The sequence below is a fragment of the Macrotis lagotis genome, chromosome 7, assembly GCF_037893015.1.
Source record: "Macrotis lagotis isolate mMagLag1 chromosome 7, bilby.v1.9.chrom.fasta, whole genome shotgun sequence".
Lineage (NCBI taxonomy): Eukaryota > Metazoa > Chordata > Mammalia > Peramelemorphia > Peramelidae > Macrotis > Macrotis lagotis.
This window is the reverse complement of record NC_133664.1, coordinates 62,511,118-62,532,005: the sequence shown is the minus strand read 5'-3', so window position 1 is coordinate 62,532,005 and position 20,888 is coordinate 62,511,118. Positions and strand designations below refer to the sequence as shown.

The 20,888-nt window shown below is 36.4% G+C and overlaps 1 long non-coding RNA gene and 1 pseudogene across 3 annotated transcripts in view; both read right to left on the bottom strand.

The window, feature by feature from the left end:
* The window catches only part of LOC141492581 (uncharacterized), a 115,624-nt gene that overhangs the window by 26,820 nt on the left and 67,916 nt on the right, over positions 1–20,888 (bottom strand). The gene's annotated exons all lie outside the window — the stretch shown is intronic.
* On the bottom strand, positions 9,067–19,195 carry LOC141493537 (14-3-3 protein zeta/delta pseudogene; annotated as a pseudogene).

Genomic DNA, 20,888 nt, shown 5'->3' with positions numbered 1-20,888 from the left:
CCGCCCGGGAAGTGCAGGTGCCGGCGGCGCCCGGGCGCCCGGAGGCCGAGCGGGAAGAATGTGCCTCTTCCGGAAACGCGAGCTCCTGCCCTTTGCCGAAGCTCCCTTCATTTTTCTCTGTTTTTAAATTTCCTCATTTATTTATTTATTCTTATTTTGTACAAATAATGTTTTGTATACATTACTCAAATATTATTTCTAAATCATCAGATGGTTTTTTTAAAATAGTTACTCGGTTTTACTATTTAAATTCATTTCATTAAGTTACAAAGCACTTAAATCATTTTCTATTAAATCATTACAGGCTTTATTTTAAATTATTAAAGACTTCTGTTACTTCTAAGTTTATTGTATTATTAAAAGCTTCCAGTCTTTCAGTGGCTCATTTCTCATTTATACCCCTACACTAATTTATTTTGCATTTTCTGCTATTTTTTCTTTTTTTTTAGTGTTTTTTTTTTGCAAGGCAATGGTGTTAAGCGACTTGCCCAAGGCCACACAGCGAGGTCATGACCAAGTGTCTGAGGTCGGATTTGAACCTGGCACCACCTAGCCGCCTCTCTGTTGACTATTTTTGATGGGCCTGGGCTTGGAGTCAGGAAGGTTTCAGACAGTTGACTCTTACTGGTTGTGCGACCTGTCTGGCCTCTGGACCCTGAGGACAAAGTGAGGCTGACTTAGCCCCCCCCCAAGTTCACGGGACTTGTCATGGCATCATCTCCTTTGATGCGGTGCTTTTTTTCAAAAAGGAAAGACAATCATCATTTATGAGAAATTTTCCCAAGCTCCCGTTGGGTTTCCCAGATGTAACTCCTCTGCCAAGATCTAAACCCAGAATTGCAATGAGTTATGGGCAAGACCGGGGTTCCAGTCCTGATCCTATTGCTTGATTTTTCACAAATAGATTGTCCGTTTGAGCAGCCAAGGTCTCCTTTCGTCATGTTCACAGAGGTGCCTTGTGCTTTATGACTGTCTGGCCCAACATTCCGTTAGCCTTGTTACAGTAGGTGAGCCCCAGAACTCATCCTTCCCCTCATCCGGTCATGGTCATCTAAGGCTGTGTGCTTATCTCAGCCCAACCTCCCTGGTTGTTACTGTTACTCTGTAGAAAGCCTCACAAGTTACATGAAACAATCTGCTAAACTTGTAACAGGCAGAAACTATTGTTTCTTCATTTGTATTCTCCCTACTTAGCACTCTACTTGATACAACAGGCAACAAATGTTTACTGACCTATTAATAAAGGTGTACCAGAAGTTTAATCCCTTGGTGAGAGAGAGAGAGAGAGACAGAGAGACAGAGAGACAGAGAGAGACAGAGACAAACAGACAGACAGAGAGAGAAAGAGAGAGAGAGTTCTTCCCTTTTCCTCCCATCATTGCATCATTGTCACAGCTGTAGTGATCGAGGGGCTTTCTTTGAGAAGGAGCAAATGGTTATGGAGTTAGCAAGTTGGGTTTAAAACTGGTATTCTACCACAAGTCACTTTAACTTTCTAGGCCTTATCTGGAAAATGGGACAGCTCAGTAGATAGAGCGCTGGGCCTGGAGTCAGGAAGATCTGAGTTCAAATGTGTCTCGGACACTTAGCTGTACAAGGGACGGGATTAAGTGACCCTCGTCAAGTCACTTCACCCTGTTTACCTTAATCCACTGGAAAAAGAAATGACAGACCACTCCAGTAATCTTTGCCAAGAAAACTGGGTAGAATGCATAGTACCACAAGGTCAATAAGATTTAGACATAACTGAACAACAAAATGAGGGAGTTAGACTAGACATCCTCCAAACTTTCTTACCCACTTCAAATCTGTGATCCTTAAACTGTACCCCTAAACCTCAATCAATAAAATGATCTTGACTATCTTTTTTTTAGGTTTTTGCAAGGCAATTGGGGTTAAGTGGCTTGCCTAAGGCCACACAGCTAGGTCATTATTAAGTGTCTGAGACTGGATTTGAACCCAGGTACTCCTGACTCCAGGGTCAGTGCTCTATCCACTGGGCCACCTAGCTACCCCTTTCACTATCATTTTTGATAAAGATAAATTGCTGCATTAAATCCCAGACAGTTTAATACCACTCATTCAATTCAGCTCAAAAACATTAAGCCTTCTGTGGCCTACAGCTAGACACTGAGCAAAATCTGTCCACCCAGAACTTATTAAGAAGTACCTGCTATTTAGATTCTTCTTCCTAATTTATGTATTTTTCCATTATAAAATATTTGTTTTCAATTACATACAATGGTAGTTTCAACCAATTTTTTTCTCTTTTAAATTTATATTTATTTTATTTTTGTACAAATGGTGTTTTTATGCATTATTAAAATATTCTTGTTTAAGAGTAAACATAATACCTCCTCCCCCCAAAAATATAGACCCTCATGAGCAATAAAATAAAGAGGAAAAAATTAAAATTAAAATTAAAAAAATAATAATAGGGGCAGCTAAGTGGCACATCAACCATTTTTTTAAAAAAAACTTTGAGCTCTTCAATTTTTTCCCTCCCTCCCTCCCTCCCTTCCCCCCACAGAAGGTGATCTGATATAGTTCATCCATGATATGATATGCCTTGTTTTTATACCCCCATACTGTATTTAAAGACCCTCATAGTTGGGTTCGGGCCTACCTTTTCAGGCTTACTTCTCTTTCCTCCAATTCATGCACTTATTTCAGCCAAGCTAGCCCACTAGACTGTTTTCCAATGCAGTATTTTGTCTCCAGTATTGTGTCTTTGTTTAGTCTCCCCCAAGTCCTCTGACTACATTTAGGTGTGAATTAAAAATATAGTAGTAACTTACATAGCATAGAAAATGTTCAATATATAGACTGCATAGAATAGGAAATCTTAACTTGGCCACACACTGCATGGAAGACACTAAGTTAAAAGGTCTTTGAAGGTAAATTATGGATTTTAAACTTAAAAAAATACACTAGACCCCAGCTATAGCACTCAGATTGTTTTGGGAGGTTGAGACAATTGCTTTAATAATCCATGGCTCTGAAAAATTTTCATGATATCTAATATAGCAGTATATTTAGTCTTTAAAAATATGTAGAGAATCTACTTAAGATTCCTTCCACATCAACAGTGGAAACAGCTTTATTAAATACTTTCCATGGTGTGATGGTGTTAGTGGCCCAGAAAGGACCACTCTTCCAGCATTCTATTTCAGCCTTTTAACAGCTACATTCCAAAGCAGATAACCAGCAAGAAGTCAGACCATCTCTCAATAATGCCTGCTAGAGATTGGAAGGGCCAAAAGCAATCCCCTACTCTCAAGAAGGACATATTCTCCTGGCAAAGACACTAGATATACACCAAAGATATACAGAACATAGAAAGTAATCCGATAGGAGAAGACTTTAGCAGCTGAAGAACTGGGAAAGACCTACAGAAGGTGAGACTTAAGCCACCCCCTGATGAAAGGCCAAGAATTCAAGTGGTGGATTGAGGGGAAACTACATTCCAGGCATAGGGAACAGTCAGTAGGGAAGGCACAGTGGCAGTGGACAGTAAGTCACAGATAAAGAACCTCAGCCTGGCTATTCTCTGGATGGGTGCTAGGGAAAAAGAATATGCCTTTCTACAACACCTGCTCCATACCAGGTCCAGTGCTAAGCAGATATCTCATTAATCTCACAGCAACCCTTTGAGGTAGGTGTTGTTATCACCATTATATAATGGGGGAAAGTGAGGCAAGCAAAGGTTGTGACTAGCCCAGGGTCACACAGCTGAGGTCAGATTTGAACTGTCACCAGTTGCCTGTGTAAGGTATAGGGTATAAGATTTTAAAAGCCTGGAAACATAAGAAAAGACTATTTATAAATAATTTGAGATGCCAGATTTATTTGATACCACAGTTAATAAGGGACCACTGAAATACACTTGTTTTTAGAGAAAATTTTTCAGTTATTATGCTATGAGAAATGACTAGAAGGGCAGCTAGGTGGTGCAGTACATAGAGCATAGCCCTGGAATCAGGAGGACCTGAGTTCAAATTTGACTTCAGACCCTTAATACTTAGCTATGTAACCTTGGGCAAATCACTTTAACCCTATTGCCTTGCAAAAACAAAAACAAACAAACAAACAAAAGAAATGACTAGCAAGATGTTTTTAGGGAAATCTCTGAAAATGTATATGAATTGATGTAGAGTAAAGTGAGCAGAACCAGAATATTGTACGCAGTTAATGATGATCAACTGTGGAAGACTTAGTAATTTGATCAATATAATGATCCAAGACAATTTCAAAGGCCTGGTGATGAAAAATGCTATCCACTTCCCAATAGAGTTCTGATGAACTCTGTCTGAATGTAGATTGAACAAACTTTTTTTATTTTATCTTTCTTGCTCTTTTTTTAAAACAATTATAGCTAAAATAGAAATGCTCTGCATGAATTCATATGTATAAGGGATTGATATATTACTTGTATTGCTTGCCTTCTTCATGGGTAGGGAAAGAATTAGAGGGAAGAACACAATTTTTTTAAAAAATTTAATTGAAATTTTAAAAATACATCATCTCAAAAAAAGAAAAATCCACTCAATGTTTATTAATGTTGTGCAAGGTTAACCTGGAGTTATGAAGATAAAAATGAACCAGTTCCCACCCTCAAGGAATTCATATTCCAAAGGAGGAATTATTATTTCTGACAATTCCACAGAAGTAAAATTTGTGTTAGAATGTTATTAACCATTTATTAATGTGTATCAACATTATCTGAGAATAATTATTGGAATACCAGGTTATGAAGAAATAGATAAAATCTCAAATTAGGACAAAAGTACAGGATACACATTAAGTGTTTTACTCCCTTTTCTCTCCCTTATGGCATTAATGGTAAACTTATAAACTATGTCAAATCAAATAAACAAACTACGAACTAAGTCCTGAGGATGAACTCAGTCTAGTATGACTACTCAGAGCTTATAAACATGCACATACATGAGGATATATAATAGAAATTATTTGGAGAAACTTTAAAGCATTCATAGGCATGATTCAAGGAAGCTCTGCTTCTTGTTTGAGTCAATTGAAAAATGTTTTTACTCAACAAAGATAATTGCTCTTAAGTTAGATGAGATAATCAATGGAGCCTCACCCTTATATATATATATTTGAAAATATTAACCCATGGCAGCTTAGACCCATAGCACTAGGCTCACTTAGGCCCAGTTTAGTCTTGGGAGATGGGGGGGGGGGGATGGGGGGGATTAAAGTTTTAGGGCTGTAAAGAGTCTTAAAAATCATGTAGTCCAATTCCCTTAAATAAATGATGAAATTTAGGCCCAGAAAAATTAAGTGACTTGTCTAAGGTCACATGATCAGCAAGTAAAATGGTCAAAATTTTTACCCAGATCCTTTGATCTCAAATCCAGTGATCATTTCACAGTGTCTGACATTTCTTCTATTAAGAGACACTACCACCCTCTTAGGACTTCCAGAGGGGCCCCCTCTTTTAGAATTTCTCTCTGTTCTTCTCTTTCAATTACTTTATGCTTTCTATCATAGAAGCTTGTCATGTTCCTCTTGGACCACAATGGAGCATATGCTATACAATGATTAAAGTGAAAGTATATATAGGCCCATTTGTTAAGAACCTACTAATATATAGCTCCTACTTGGTGTTGAGCATATTACAAGCTGAGAGGTAGCTGCTATTTCTATCTTCATTATATAGATTAGCAAACTGAGGCAGGCAGAGGTTAAATAACCTGGGTCAAGGGAGTGGCTAGGTGGCATAGTAGATAAAGCACAGGCCTTGGAGTCAGGAGTACCTGGGTTCAAATCCAGTCTCAGACACTTAATAATTACCTAGCTGTGTGGCCTTGGGCAAGCCACTTAACCCCATTTGCCTGGCAAAGACCTAAAAATAAACAAATAAACAAACAAACAAATAAATAAATAAATAGCCTGGGTCAAACTCATGTCACAGAGTATATAAGGAGGGATTTGAACTCAGTGTTTTCTGACTCCATGCCCAGCTCTCTATCCAACTTATCCAATCTTGGTGACAGGCATTCTACTTAAGTACATGAGGATTCAAAGAAAAACAAAAAAAATTCAGCTTTCAAGGAAGTCTGCTTTCAAGTCTAATGGGGTGACTATATGCAAACAACTGTTCAAATAGATGTACACAATATAAATTGGGAGTAGTCTCAAAGGGAAGGCAATAAGATTAAAGAAGACTAGGAAAGGATTCTTCTAGAAGGTATATATTCTATATATGTATTTGTATAGAGTGTGTGTATGTATATATATCTATATATAATATAACTATCTCCTACATATATGTCTCTCTATCTATCTATCTATATATATGTGTGTGTGTGTGTGTGTGTATATATATGTACATCCAAAATCATGTGTGTATATGTTAGAACTATCTAAGATTATTGCTTAGTTCATCTTTGAAAAATCAATTTGTATTAGTTGCTTCATCCCCTGATCTCTGGTATATTTGGTAACATTGCCCAAAAGGAAGTTTTTACTGACATGACAGTATTTAACCTTGAAATGAAAAATCTCAGAGAAGCCAATTCAAAAACCCAATCCTCTGCTGTCAACTCCAACTTTGTCTCCATTGAATCAAGCTACTCTATTAACTTTATGTAGAATTAAAATAAATGAATACGTCATTATGTCCCTGTGAGAGAGAGAGAGGTCTTATTTTCTCATTTGTAAAATACAATTTGAGAAGCCGATGATGTTATAAGAAGACATCATCAGCCAAATTATTTCTATTCATTATTTACAAAAAGAGTTTTGAAGGATCTTTCTATGCCTGAAGTTAAGGCTCCATACTTTCCAGTCTTTGCTCCTTTCTTACATCTTTTTTTCTTTATAGAAGCTTTGTGTGATGTGATGTGATGTGTGTGTGTGTGTGTGTGTGTGTGTGTGATGTTATGTGTATGTCCACAAAAGTTTATCTAAATATAGCTCTTAGGAAAGCTTTGATAGATATTTCAGGAATTTTTCCAACAGTCTCCAAAGATGACTTATTCCTACCCAGTGGGAATAGGAGAAGGGCCATTAGGCTAGCCATTCTGTTCTTGTCAAAGAGAGATGTAGTATGATATATATCTGTAGCCTCCACACATTAAATATTGCTCATCTAGGGGAATGATTTTTTTTCTTAAATTCAAGTCATTTTCTTGGTCACTGGCCTCTCAGAATCAGTATCACAAGTTTATATCCAAAGATTGGGCCCTTTCTTTATAAATGCTAGTTTCATGAAAGACTATCATGAATATTATTCCAGCACTTAGCAAATGGAAATCATAGAAGTTATGCAGATAGAATGTATTAGAAGATACAAAAATTGAATTAGTTTTCCCTTTGTGAGCAAGAATTTGAAGTTCAACCAAAAGAGAGAAAGACCTCTTTCTCACCCAAGGAAAAATTCCCTGAAGCTCTAGAGAGACAAACTTGAAATTCGAAGCATATTACAATTTCCTCCAGATATATGCCTTCCCATGGGGTGGCTAGGTGGCGCAGTGGATAAAGCACCGGCCCTGGAGTCAGGAGTACCTGGGTTCAAATCCGGTCTCAGACACTAAAATAATTACCTAGTTGTGTGGCCTTGGGCAAGCCACTTAACCCCGTTTGCCTTGCCAAAACCTAAAAAAAAAAAAGAACAGATATATGCCTTCCCTCTCCTCATAAATTTCTCTCTGAAGAGAGTCTGGAACTCACTTATGACCTCCCTTGAAACAAAACATCTCTCCAAAGCTCTAAAGGTCACTCTATCTTGCCATGCAATCTCAAGTCATCACTTGTTCCAACAATGAAGAGAGTTTTCTGCATATGATCCAAACTTGAGCCCTGAGTTACAGCTTACTAAAAAGAACATTAATTATCATAATAACATCTCGCACAAGCAAGATATCTGTTAAATATTTAGTTAGTACATATGTTCATTGAAGCTTCCTGTCATAGTAAACTTCCACTAAAGTCTCAAACTGATGATCCCTTGTGACCCTTTGTTCTCAAAGGCAATAACAGCGGAATACAAACTCTGGCAGGTTCTAACAGGATGAGAAGACTTTGAATACAAGTCTAGAAACATGCTTTGTTTCTATCATTTGAGGATAAACCTACTTCATTTTAGGAAGATTTTTTTAGTTCAACTAAAAATATTAAGAAATAAATATTTTTCTCATCATCAATATTTATGGAGCATTTACAAAACACTAGGCAAAATAGAACATACAGAAAAACCTTATCTGTCCTTGAGGAACTTGCATTCTATTACAAGAAACACACCTCTCTCTTTAAATTGTATTTTGTGTTTGATGTTTTCTACAAGGGTATTGAGTGGGAAATTTTGCAACATGAGTTTTAGATATAACTTAGCCCCATTATCACTTGATGAGAGAACTGGGTTAGGAGAAGAGTTTAAGGTAGACAATAAAAGCCTATTCAAGGTCGAATTTAAGTGTGGGATTAAAAAAAGTCACTATCTCACTAAATTAAGGGAAGATTTCCTATAGAAAATAGGAATAGAGGCAAGAAGTTTGTGTGATACAAGCAAAGGAAGAAGGGAATCTCAGATACTGAAGTCAGAAATATCATGCTATCTTTCCCTATACAATACCCTCCCCACCTCCACCACCAGAATTGGAGTGAGGTCAGTGACAAGACAGAAGGAGAAAAGGCTAAATGGTATACTTGATGAATTCAAATATAGGATTAAAATCCTAGGCAGTCTATGTGAATAGCATATTGTTCTAGAGAGGGACTTAGCACAAATCTAATAGTTAGCCTATATCACCACAGACCAAGAAAATGCCATACCAAAAATTTAAGTAGAAGACATGATTTTATTTGGACCATCACCTTTTGTTTTAAAAGAGAAACAGAATCAGGGTGTTGGAGATAGGAGTAATATTTGGAACAATATAGAACACATGGAACCTTTGTCATTTAGTAATTTTGTACTTTTTTAAAAAAAGTTCATTATATAGTTACCAAGTGGGAAGTAAATCTTCAAAATGTATACTTTCCTTTAGAGAAGTTTCAGAACTAAAGATCTGATTTACTTTACAAGTTGTAGAGAAAGTAGTTGAAAAGACTATTCATAAAACTTTTATTCCAGGTTCATCAACTTATTACTCATGGTCTTAAAAATTATACTTAGCTTGTTCATGAAAATTTCATAAGACATTAAACAAAGCTAGCCATCATTTCAAGTTATTTCCCTATTAGCTATTTTTATAGTACATGCATGTTAGGAAAGTAGCAAAAGAAATCACAAAAGCAGAAAACCTAAAAAAACTCAAATACTTTTTTTTGTTTTACTGTTATGCTTGATATACAGCAAATATATACAAGCAATTATACATATCAGGCAATTAATTTTCACTGCCTCTTTACTTGTACATTTGTTCTTAGGTTTTCTAAACCATTTAAATTCAGTGAGTGTAGTAAAAATAATGGAAGAGAACATCAGGTAACTTTACAAATAATGGAATGTGAAACATTTCTGCTCTTCTCCAGAATAAATTGACTGGGTTAAAACTTTGTCTTAAGGAATACTTTTCCAACTGCAATCATAAAAGTGTACATGTTGAGATTGTATATTCCACAAATATACCTGGTATGGATTGTAATATCTATGGGACATCCTATATACATAGCCATGAGTGCTCCAACCCTAAAATACCCACAATAACTACACCTGTGACTAGAACCAATTATCCCTTTATCCCCTCCACTGTAACAGATCAATATGTCAACAGTTTGCTTAGACATGGAAGCTGTTTTAACACTGGTCTTGTGAAATCACAGTGTACCAAAAGTACTGTGCCAAACATGTAAGATATATAAAAATTCCAATCCCTATGTTGGCCACCTCACATGAAAGCAGATAACTCCTCAAATGTTAACAGGCTCTACTCCCCTAATATTAAACATAAAAACCACATGGGAAATATAGAAATCCAAATAAAAGAAACATAAACCTGTCATAAAATCATAAACAAAAACTATTTGTGGGGCAGTATGGATAACAAATGGCCTACTGTGTAAATTTTAGAACGAGACAGACAAAAGTTAGATGGCTGGTTAATTTTCACCTCCTTCTGCTTCTTCCCTTCGTTTTCTTGGGTGTCTGATGTCCACAATGTCAAGTTATTGCTCAGTGATTGCATTATTAGTGGACTGTCTTTGTATGATTCTTCATTTGATCTGTTAAGTTCAGCAACGGCTTCATCAAATGCTATCCTTGCAAGGCAGCAGGCCTTCTCTATAGAGTCTGAGACCTCATAATAGAACACAGAGAAGTTCAAGGCCAGACCCAATCATATAGGATGCATTGTTTGCATTTCCTCTTTGCTGATTTCAAATGCTCTTTGGTATGTTTGTTCTAATTGATCCACTATTCCTTTTAGGTTAGCAGCAGCAGCAGTCTCAGTCTAATAACAGTAGTAGTCCCCTATTTTCAAATAGCTGCTTTCTGCTTGTGAAGCATTGGGAATCATTAACTTTTCTAATAGAGACAGTACATCATAGCAGATATCTCAATTTTCTCTCTGAATTCTCGAGCCATCTGTGTTTTTTTCTCATCACCTTCCATATTTTGCTCAATCCTTGAAACAACCCTTTGAGATGACCTTCAGGCCCCTACAACATTTTTGTAAGCAGCAGAGAGAAGATTCTTCTCCTCGTTGGATGATTCAGCTCCTTACTCAGTTACAGACTTCATGCAGACTGCCAGGTCATCATATCTCTCAGCCTGCTCAGCCAATTTGGCCTTCTACACCATCTCATTTTTTATCTATGACTGAATGTTCTGTGCCCACGGTGAGTGGTGGAAGCAGCGAAAGGACAGATGGGGGTTCAATGGTCTCTGGGAAGCAGTAGTGGCCAGAAATATATTTTTTTAAATGAAAGAAAGAAATATTTCTCACATCTTAAGTCCTTTCCAGACCTTTCCTCCTTATCTTAGATCTGATCGTTTTCTTTTAAGAAATGAACTAGGCATGGTGTCAAAGTTCATATTTGATCCTCCATGAAAACTTCATGAGCAGGGCCATAGACAGAACTGCACTTTAAAAATATTTTACAACTATGGAAAAAAAAACTGGAGATGGGAAAAAGCCAATTAGAGGCTGCTGAGAGGTACTGAGGATCTAAATTCGAGTGATGACTAGAGAACTTTGGAAGAGACTTGGATTTAAATCTTGGCTTGAAAAGATTGTTGAGAAAGCAGGTGGACATTCAGAAAAGATAGTGTGCTACAGGTTTTGGAATCTAAGGTTCCAAGAAGAATATGAGTTCAAATTCTGATGTCATTTAATACCTGTGTGACCATGGACAAGTCACTTTATGTCTCTGGACCTCCATTTCCTCAACCTTAAAGTGATGGGATGGATTAGATAGTCTCTGGGGTTCTTTCCAGGGTAAACCTTTGAGCCTAGTTTGTGACCAAGGCTTTTCCCCATCTGTAAAATGAAGAATCCTTAACATTATAATGGAATACTTTTGCTCTATAAGAAATGAAGAGCTGGCAGGTTTCAGAAAAAACCTGAAGAGACTTGCATGAACTGATGCTGAATGAAGTGAGCAGAATCAGGAAAGCATTGTACACAGTAACAGTTATATTGTGTGATGATCAACTATGATAGACTTAGATCTTCTCAGTAATACAGTAACCAAAGACAATTCTAAAAGACTTGTAATGGAAAATGCAATCTGTATCCAGAGAAAGAACTAAGGAGTCTGAAGCATGCTATTTCACCTCTTAAATTTTTTGTTTGTCTTTACTTTCTCATAATTTTTTCCTTTGTTTTGATTTTTTCTTTCACAACATGACTGTATGTATATTATTACTATTTATGTGTACCTATATCAAATGGCTTTCCTATCTTGGGGATGAGGGAACAAATTTTACAAAAATAAATGTTAGAAAACCCTCTACATAAAATTGGGGGAAAATTTTTTTAAAGCTAAAAAAAAATTTCTTAAATTACCTACCTAATTGTAAAATGGAGAAGAGAAGGCATTGCTTTTGAAAACCTTAAATTGCTATGTAAAAAAGAGACAGAAATTCTGTTTTCTTTTCATAAATCCTAGCCCTATTAAGCCAGTTATTCTACATAATTTAGCAGGACAAGGGATTCTGACCTAACCTGGGCTCTGGGTTATCCATTGAGCCCAAAAGATATGTATACTGGTTTGCAGACCCTGGAGACAGAGAAGAATGAATATATCAGAGACCCAGGAATGCTACTCCTACTACTGTATTTTTCCTTTGAGTAGGCATAGTCTAGTAAGTCTGAAACCAAAATAAGAGCTTAGTTACTCATGGTACATTTAAGTATTTTCTGCCCTTCCCAGAGCAAAATTAAACAGTCTACTTGAATAAGAATCTAAAAATCCATACTTGCCAGTGGACAGTCTACCAAAGTGTCCTTTGTCTGAATGAATCTCCCAGAGCTGTTTATGGGTCTTCTTCATATCCAATAATAGAGGGGTAGAAATTTTGCTTTTCTGGTGGTCCCAGTAGATCCCTTTTCAAGGTACAGAAAAGGGGAGGAGGGAGTTAGAGGACTGCTCTCCAATTTTCTCAGGGCTTAATCACAATCTCTAGCTGTTCCAGATAGTTTGCTGTCTGTTGGTGTTTATTTGATTCAAAAGGAAGGGGCATTCTGAATATTATATCCAAAGGTTTTTCTTATAAAATGCTAGAATAATTCCTACCTTATCAGTTCTCCTCAATCCTTTTGCTTCGAATTTCCCATTTTAAATCTGAAATTTCCATCCACTCTTAGAGAAGATTCTAAACATTCTATCACTGTCTAAATTTCCTTCTGTGGGTTTCCTGTGGTTCCATTTTATCCAATTCTTCATGACTCCATTTAGAGTTTTCTTGGCAAATATACTGGATTGCTTTGTCATTTCCTCCTCCTGCTCATTTTACAGATGAAGAAACTGAGGCAAACACACTTAAGTGACTTTCCCAGGGTCGAACAACTAACTAGTAAGCGTCGGAGACCATATTTGAGCTCACAAAGAGAGGCACTCTATACATTCATCACTAGCTTCCCTGGATTCTCCTACTATCCCAGATTTCCTTATGTAAGTGAGAGATGGTCTTAGTAAAACTTTAGCTAAAGCAGGTCTCTCTGGGATAAATGTCTGAGACTGAAATGTAAAATAAAAGCCTTCATATATAAAATAGGCATTTCTCCACCCTGGAAAGGATAGGAGATTTGAATACCTGATTACATAAGAAGAGGTCTGCTAGACAACTGTCCCTAAGCCCTGATCTAGAGATTACAAAGAAATAGGGGAGATAAAAAATGGCCACATGAAGTAGTTTACTGAGGAAAGGGGCTTTTGAGTCCAGAAGAATTAGTTTAATTGGAGAGACTAGCCTTTTTCCAACTTCAGACTGGAGGCAACCAATAACTTTAGAGCTGAGGCTAACACAGTTCAAGGAAAGAAATTTTCCTGTCCTGATGATCTGTGATCTAAAGTACTGGTTCTCTAGATTAGTTTTACATAGTGTAAAAGATGAAACTCCCTAAAATGAGGAGAGGTCTGGCTGAGTTTGGTCTGTTGGAAATAAACATGTGCTATCCTTCCCAAAATTTGTTCTAATCAATAGTTACCAAGAGGTTTTGGCCTTAAGAAAGAGCAAAAGCAAATTAGGTTAACAAGTATAATTTAATGATATTCCTCTAAATCCAGAATCTAGCTGCCAATTCCCTCACCAATGGGCAGATCCCCTGACTTAAATAGTAAAGTCCTTTCTGTAGGTGTCACCTCTGGCTTGTCCAATCAAAGAAGGATACAGCTTTCTAACATATAATGAAGAGGAGACATGGGGCAAAAGAGGTGGAAGGAACCCAGGAAGAAAGGGTGGGGAGGAAGCAGGGGACACATTTCAACAGAAGAGTCTTAGCAGACCCTCAGAGCAAAGATATACTTGGTTTCTGATGGAATTAAAATTAGAGCTTGTTGTTTTATTTACTATTAAGGGAGTCATTTAGATGGCTCTGAAAGAGAAAGTAAGGCTGATGATCTAGCACAGCACCCCTTCACTTAAGTTCAATTCTCATGCATGTCATGGTATTACCTCTCTGATGTCATGGTCTTTAGAATGAAGGACAAGAAAAAGAAGAGAGCAGCACCCTTTCTGAATGCTACGTGACTTAATTATCAGGAGGTATTTTGTTATCTTGACTAGACACTCCTCCCTAATTTGATCAAAAGGAGGTTATTATATAAAATAAGGAAGTTTCCAGTCACTTGTTATAGAAATGTAAGTTAAAACTTATTCACTTTTGACAATACTTGCCTCTAATTTTCTAAAAAAAAATAAATAAATCCCCATAAATAAATAAATAGATAACCAAAACTTCTTATATTCTTTTATATAGTAAGTTCATTATAACAGTTATATGCTTTGATAATGTAAATAGTCAAAATCTTGTCTTTGAAGCCAAATTGTATCCATTTTGAGGTAAATGGAAAACTTTGAAAGTTGGTCTGTATTCTGGCACAATTCTTAGGTGCTGACTCATTTTCTTCAGCTCATGAATCTATTTTGAGGGAGATGAAAATTGCTGAATTAATTAAAGAGCTTTCAAATGGAGCACACTCTAATGGCATTTTTCCTGTTGCTTTTTACATATGCCCACCACCTTGCCATTTATAACCACTTTCCTTTTGGCATTAAAAGTGAAGGCCTGTAGAAATTTAAAGGCATCAAATCATAGCAAAAGTGTCTTTTATGACTATTTCCACAGCAATCTATTTTCAACTATATTTTTCTTGGAAACTATTGGACAATATTTTTGCCCCACTATGGATATCAACATACCTTTTGTCCAAGTTTCTTTGAGGATTGTCCCAGGTTGTCTTCATCAAGGCATGGATTAACTGAACTGCTCTTTTTCTACGTATTTTAGCATATGAATATTACTAAGCTAATTTTTTTTTGCAAGGGTTAAATGACTTGCCCAAACGCAGTTAGGTAATTATTATGTGTCTGAGAAAGGATTTGAACTCAGGTTCTCCTGAGTCCAGGGCTGGTGCTCTATCCACTGCATCATCTAGCTGCCCCAAGCTAAGTCAAATATTCACAGAAACATGAGGAAGGAAAGAAAAATTAAAATATAGCAACTGTAACTTGCTGCATAATTTTTTTTTCTACCAAGCTAACCAAACACATTACACTCCTAGGTTTGGGGGGGCAGGGTATTAACTCACTTGTTTGACAGGATTATGACTCAAGATTTCTAGAATTTATTTCTCTTAATGCAGCATTTTGAGCTGATTGAAAGTAGCTTTTTCCTTAAGCAAACCTAGACATCTTTTTATTTTTCATTTACTAAATGTTACAGTGATTTAAATTGTGTGAGGAATATGTGGGTTTGTTTGACTTCCACAAAAAAAAATGTGAAGAGAGATTATTAGTTCACATTACAAAGGCTGGGGTCTATCTGTATTGGTGCCTATGGGCAGGTATGTAAGTGTAAGACAAAAGATCAAAACCTGAGCTTAGGTTTATCCTACCTGGTTTTGAGTTAACCTAGGGTCTTCTCCTTTGCACATGCTCAAGGAGATTACTGTTCCCTCCCTGCCAGGTGGGGAAAACATAAAGGGGCAAATGTATCCATTAGATTGAGACCCCAGCCAATGATTGACATAAAGGGGAAGGAACAAGCCTTTCAAAGTACATATAAAACCTAGCATTTCCAGGATCTGGCACCCCTCTTCCCTTGAGGGAAGTGATCTTTTTGTTAAGATGTCTTAAAAAAAAGCCATTTTAATCCGATCTGGACTAAGTATTTATGAGCCATTTATAACAAATTGTTATTTTATCTCTGAGGTAAAAAAAAATCACTATGAAGTCATGGGATTTGTCATTTACTTCCCTTGAGACTCTAGGCAACTCAATTAATTTCTTTGGTTTCAATTTTCTCATCTGCAAAATGAATAGTTTGAAATCAATGACCTCTAAATTGACTTCCATCTTCAAATCTAAGAATTTATAAAAAAAAAGACAAGAAGATACAAAGAGATAGATGGAGTCAGGAATCAAAGAGAAGTTTAATTTTAAAGTGAGGGAAATGACTTGTAAGGAAGGAGGTAAAGTAGATTTATGCACAGGAGTCCTGCCCCTATTGGGGGGGGGGTCCCCACTTTGTTGTGACTACACTTCAATTCTTATACCAATGACTACACATGCTGCAGCCTTGACAATGAGCAACAATGAAACAAAGTTTATATGGGGCTTTTTGATCAGAACATGGGTACTCTTCCTAGCTTGTCCGGTGTTTGTCCAAGCTCAAAAAATAGCTGGTGCTAGTCAAAGCTATGCAATAAATAAAATTATTTTGCCTGAGGATGAAATCATCCAGCGGTTGACTGCAAAGGATTATTGTTATGCCAAACTCAAGGAACAACTTGTCTGATTTTACAAGGGGTCTCCTATTATTTTAACAAGAATGATGATTTTAGTAGAAATCAAAATGGAAATCTGAGTCCATGTTTAATTATTATGTATGAATTTATGCATGCACCCCTAATTTTAGAATGTTTGTGATTAGGTCTTACAGTCTAGAGACTGGAAATAAAAGTATTTATTACTTTATATTGGGCTCTGAGGCTCTTGGATCAAAGGAATTATATAAATAAGATGTTACAATTAATGTTTTATATTTAGGTCAGCAGGTTATAGTCAGATGAATTTATTATTTTCTCCACGCAGAACTTGTTGGGCCCAGAGAAAGGCAATCAGTCCAGATTGAACTGCACAATACATGGAGAGAAGGTGGTATAGCTCAGGTCAGTCTAGGTCTGATCAAGTCTGACCAAGCTAGTCAGGTAGCCTCAGAAAATTTGAAATTGTAACAAAATGAGATACTGGTAGTATATCTAATAATTAACAAAAGGAGGTTTATTAAGTGTAGCAGAGGAAGGACATTTAGATGGCATATTTATCTAGAGGGTAATTCAATTCATCTGAACATTTCCATTTTCATTAGAATTGATCATGCCGTTGGTCTGTGTTTAGATACCTGAGTACAGCCCCACTTATCTGGGCCATTTTTATGCTCATGTAATCAGGCAGGTATCTCAAAGACTAGAATTTTCCTCTAGGGAGTCAATTAAATATAAAGGACAGCATCAATACTTTTTTAAAGGAGAAACTAGCTTAATCTGAATAGGGTAAGGCTTTAAGGATGTTGCTTCCACCAAAGGAGAAGTATGAACAAACTGAAAAATAGATTATAGAGATTAAAAATAGATTGTAGAGACCCTTAACTGCTGGGTTCTTAACTCAGTAGACAGTAGAGATTCACTGAAGGCCTTTCAGTATAGGAATGAAGTAACCAGATCTATGCACAGAGAAGATATCTGGCATCTGTGTGAAGAAAGGGCCTGAAAAAGGTAAAGAGCTTTTGGACACATTATAGCAAGGATTCCTTTTGGATCTAGCTTAGATTAGATAGCTGCCTAGATCCTTCTAACTCTCATATCCTTTGATTCTACAAATATCTTGAGAGTTTTTTAAATGGACAGAATGTGACTAAATTGTTTCAGATTTTTAAAAAAATTCATCCTTAGGTGGCTATTTTTTAAAATGACTCAAATGTCTTGGTCATGTTAATTTTGGCTTGTATATTAACAGGATTTGATAAATATATTGAATATAATGCTACTGAACTTTGCAAATGCTCTTGTATATAGTTATATCAGATATAGACACATACATATTCATTTCTATAAAACTGACATATACTAATGGCTCTGGAAAAATACTTGAGTCTACTTAAAATGAATTTGAATATTCATACTTATATTACAGCTTTTCAGGTCTGAATCATTTATCAAAACCTTGGAGAAATACTATATATGAACAATAAAAATAGTTTTATAGTAGTGATTTATTGCAAAATCAGTGTCACCAAAGATCTAACTCAGAAGGGAAACTCATACTCATGTCACAGCTTTTTAAATTTGTCCCTTAGAAATTTTAAAAAATTGAATGCTTAGGGGCGTCTAGGTGGCGTAGTGGATAAAGCACCAGCCTTGGAGTCAGGAGTACTTGGGTTCAAATCCAGTCTCAGACACTTAATAATTACCTAGCTGGGTGGTCTTGGGCAAGCCACTTAACCCCATTTGCCTTGCAAAAACCTAAAAAAAAAAAGTTGTAAAAAAAAATCGAATGCTTGTCTGTATTCTGATACTTAAATCAACAAATTAAATCATAGAAATACATGAAAAAATACAGAGGCATGTTGTTGTTCAATCATTTTCAATCCTGTTCAACGATTCGTGGCTGTATTTGGGGTTTTCTTGGCAAGACTACTGGAGTGGTTAGCCATTTCCTTCTGCAGCTTATTTTATAGATGAAAAACTGAGGCAAACAGGGTTAAGCAGCTTGTCTGGGGTCACACAAGGTAGTAAGTATCTGAGGTTAGATTTGAATTCAAGACTTTCTTACTCCTGTGCCCCTTCCACTGTTCTACCAAGCTGCCCTTCATAGAAACATAAAATCCCCTAATTGGAAGGAATCTCAAAAATCATCTACTCTGAGGGGCGGCTAGGGGGCGCATTGGATAGAGTACCAGCCCTGAAGTCAGGAGTACCTGAGTTCAAATCCGGCCTCAGACACTTAATAATTACCTAGCTGTGTGGCCTTGGCCTTGCAAAAACCTAAAAAAAAAATCATCTAGTCCAACACCTACTTGAAGAATGAATCTCTTCTACTAAGTTCTTTATATTTATCTTGAAATCTGCCTCTAATTTTCATCCAACTGGTCCTCATTCCATCTCTGAAGTTAAACATAACATATCCAATCACTCCTTCACATGACAACCCTTCAAATATTTCAGCATTGCAATTAAGTCTCCCCCTAAGTATTTGCTAAGTTGTTGAACTGAGTGTGTGCAAAAGTCCTTAAGGGTCCTTATTACATCAACCAGACTTTTTTCTCTCCAAGAAATAATGTTGATTTCCTTTGGGTCTGTACAAGTGGTGTCAAACTAAAATAGAAACTAGAGCCACTATTCTAAACAAAGGGGTATTTTCTGGCTATATATTGATTTATCTTTCAATGCAGTATCATCTCTATTTTGTTGTATTTTAATTTATTTTGTTAAGGTTTTCCCAATTACATTTTACTCTGATTCTGCCACACTTGACTGTTTTCATCTCATGGGGTACATCCATATTGACATCTCTAGTCTTAAGATGTTAGTATTCTTTAGAGTTCCCATAGGATAAAAAGTCTGTAACCAGTCTGTCCAGTATGGTCAAAGATTCATTCACATCATACACCTCATTGCTTATCAGAAAGATGACACAAAAGAGAAATCAGACAAATAAGAAAATTTCATGAAATTATTTTCTCATACCTTGAGATTTTTATTGTCCTCAGTGAATCAACATGAGAGAATCTCTTTTAAGTATGAAATTTGTAATAAAAATTTCAACTGTCTCTAAGGTACACACCTCTCATACTGGCCAATATGACCAGAAAGGATAATGATCAACATTGGAAGGGATGTGGAAAATCTGGTATACTAATGCAATGTTGGTAGAGCTGAGAACTCATCCAACCTTTCTGGAGAACAATTGGAATTAAATCCAAAGGGCAATAAAAATGTGCATACCCTTTGATCCAGCAAAACCACTATACCAGGAAGAGATCATGAAAAAGGGTAAAAACATCACTTGTACAAAAATATTCATAGCAGCCCCATTTGTGGTGGCAAAGAATTGGAAACTGAGTGAATGTCCATCAATTGGGGAATGGATGAACAAATTGTGGTATATGTATGTCATGGAACACTATTGTTCTATTAGAAACCAGGAGAGATGGGAAGTGCATGAACTGATGCTAGGTGAGATGAGCAGAACCAGAAGAACACTATACACCCTAACAGCAACATGGGGGTGATGATCAACCTTAATGGATTTGCTCATTTCATCAGTCCAACAATCAGGGACAATTTTAGGGTATCTGTGATAGAGAATGCCATCTGTATTCAAAGGAAGAGTTGTGGAGTTTAAACAAAGACCAAAGACTATTATTCAAAAAAAGGTATCTTATTATGTAATTTTGCTATCTCTTATATTTTATTTTTTCCTTAAGGATATGATTTCTCTCTCATCACATAGAATTTTGATCAGTGTACAGCATGGAAACAATGTAAAGACTATCAGACTGTCTTTTGTGGGGGCTGGGAGGAGGGAAGCAAGATTGGGGGAAAAATTGTAAAATTCAAAGAACAATTAAAAAAAGAAACAAAAATGAGAAAAAAAGAGAAAAACTTTAGCTGAAGCCCACAGTTACTACATCTAGGTGGAAAATTCTACAAATACCTTATGCTGTAATAAGCAATCAACAAGCAATAATCAAGTAACTACTGTGTGCCAAATACTATAGTAGTTTCTGGGAATACAAATAGAAAATGAGTTAAGCCATACTCTCAACTGGTTCACATTGGGAAATTGTATAGTTCTTTTAATTATAACAAACTTCTTCTTGAAATTGAATTCAATCCAACAAATATTCATTAAGCACCTAAAGAACCAAGGCACCATGCTAGATGTTGGAAATATTAAAGCAAAAAATAAAAGTGCCAGCCTTCAATGAGCTTATGTCCTTTTGGGAATACATGTATAGAGGTAAGTCATTTCAGAGAGAGGGAAGAGCTCTTGACCCCTAGGTTTAATACTAATATTCTTCTAGTAATGTTGCATAGCCATGATCCATTGAATATCATAGATTCCAAAGGACTGATCTGAGAATTACCCTAAGAAAGAACAATGGAGAGGGATGGGTAAGTCTAACAGACTACAGTGCTTTACAAATAAGGAATTATGTGAGAGAAATCATGTAAAGGTTTTAAGTGCATCT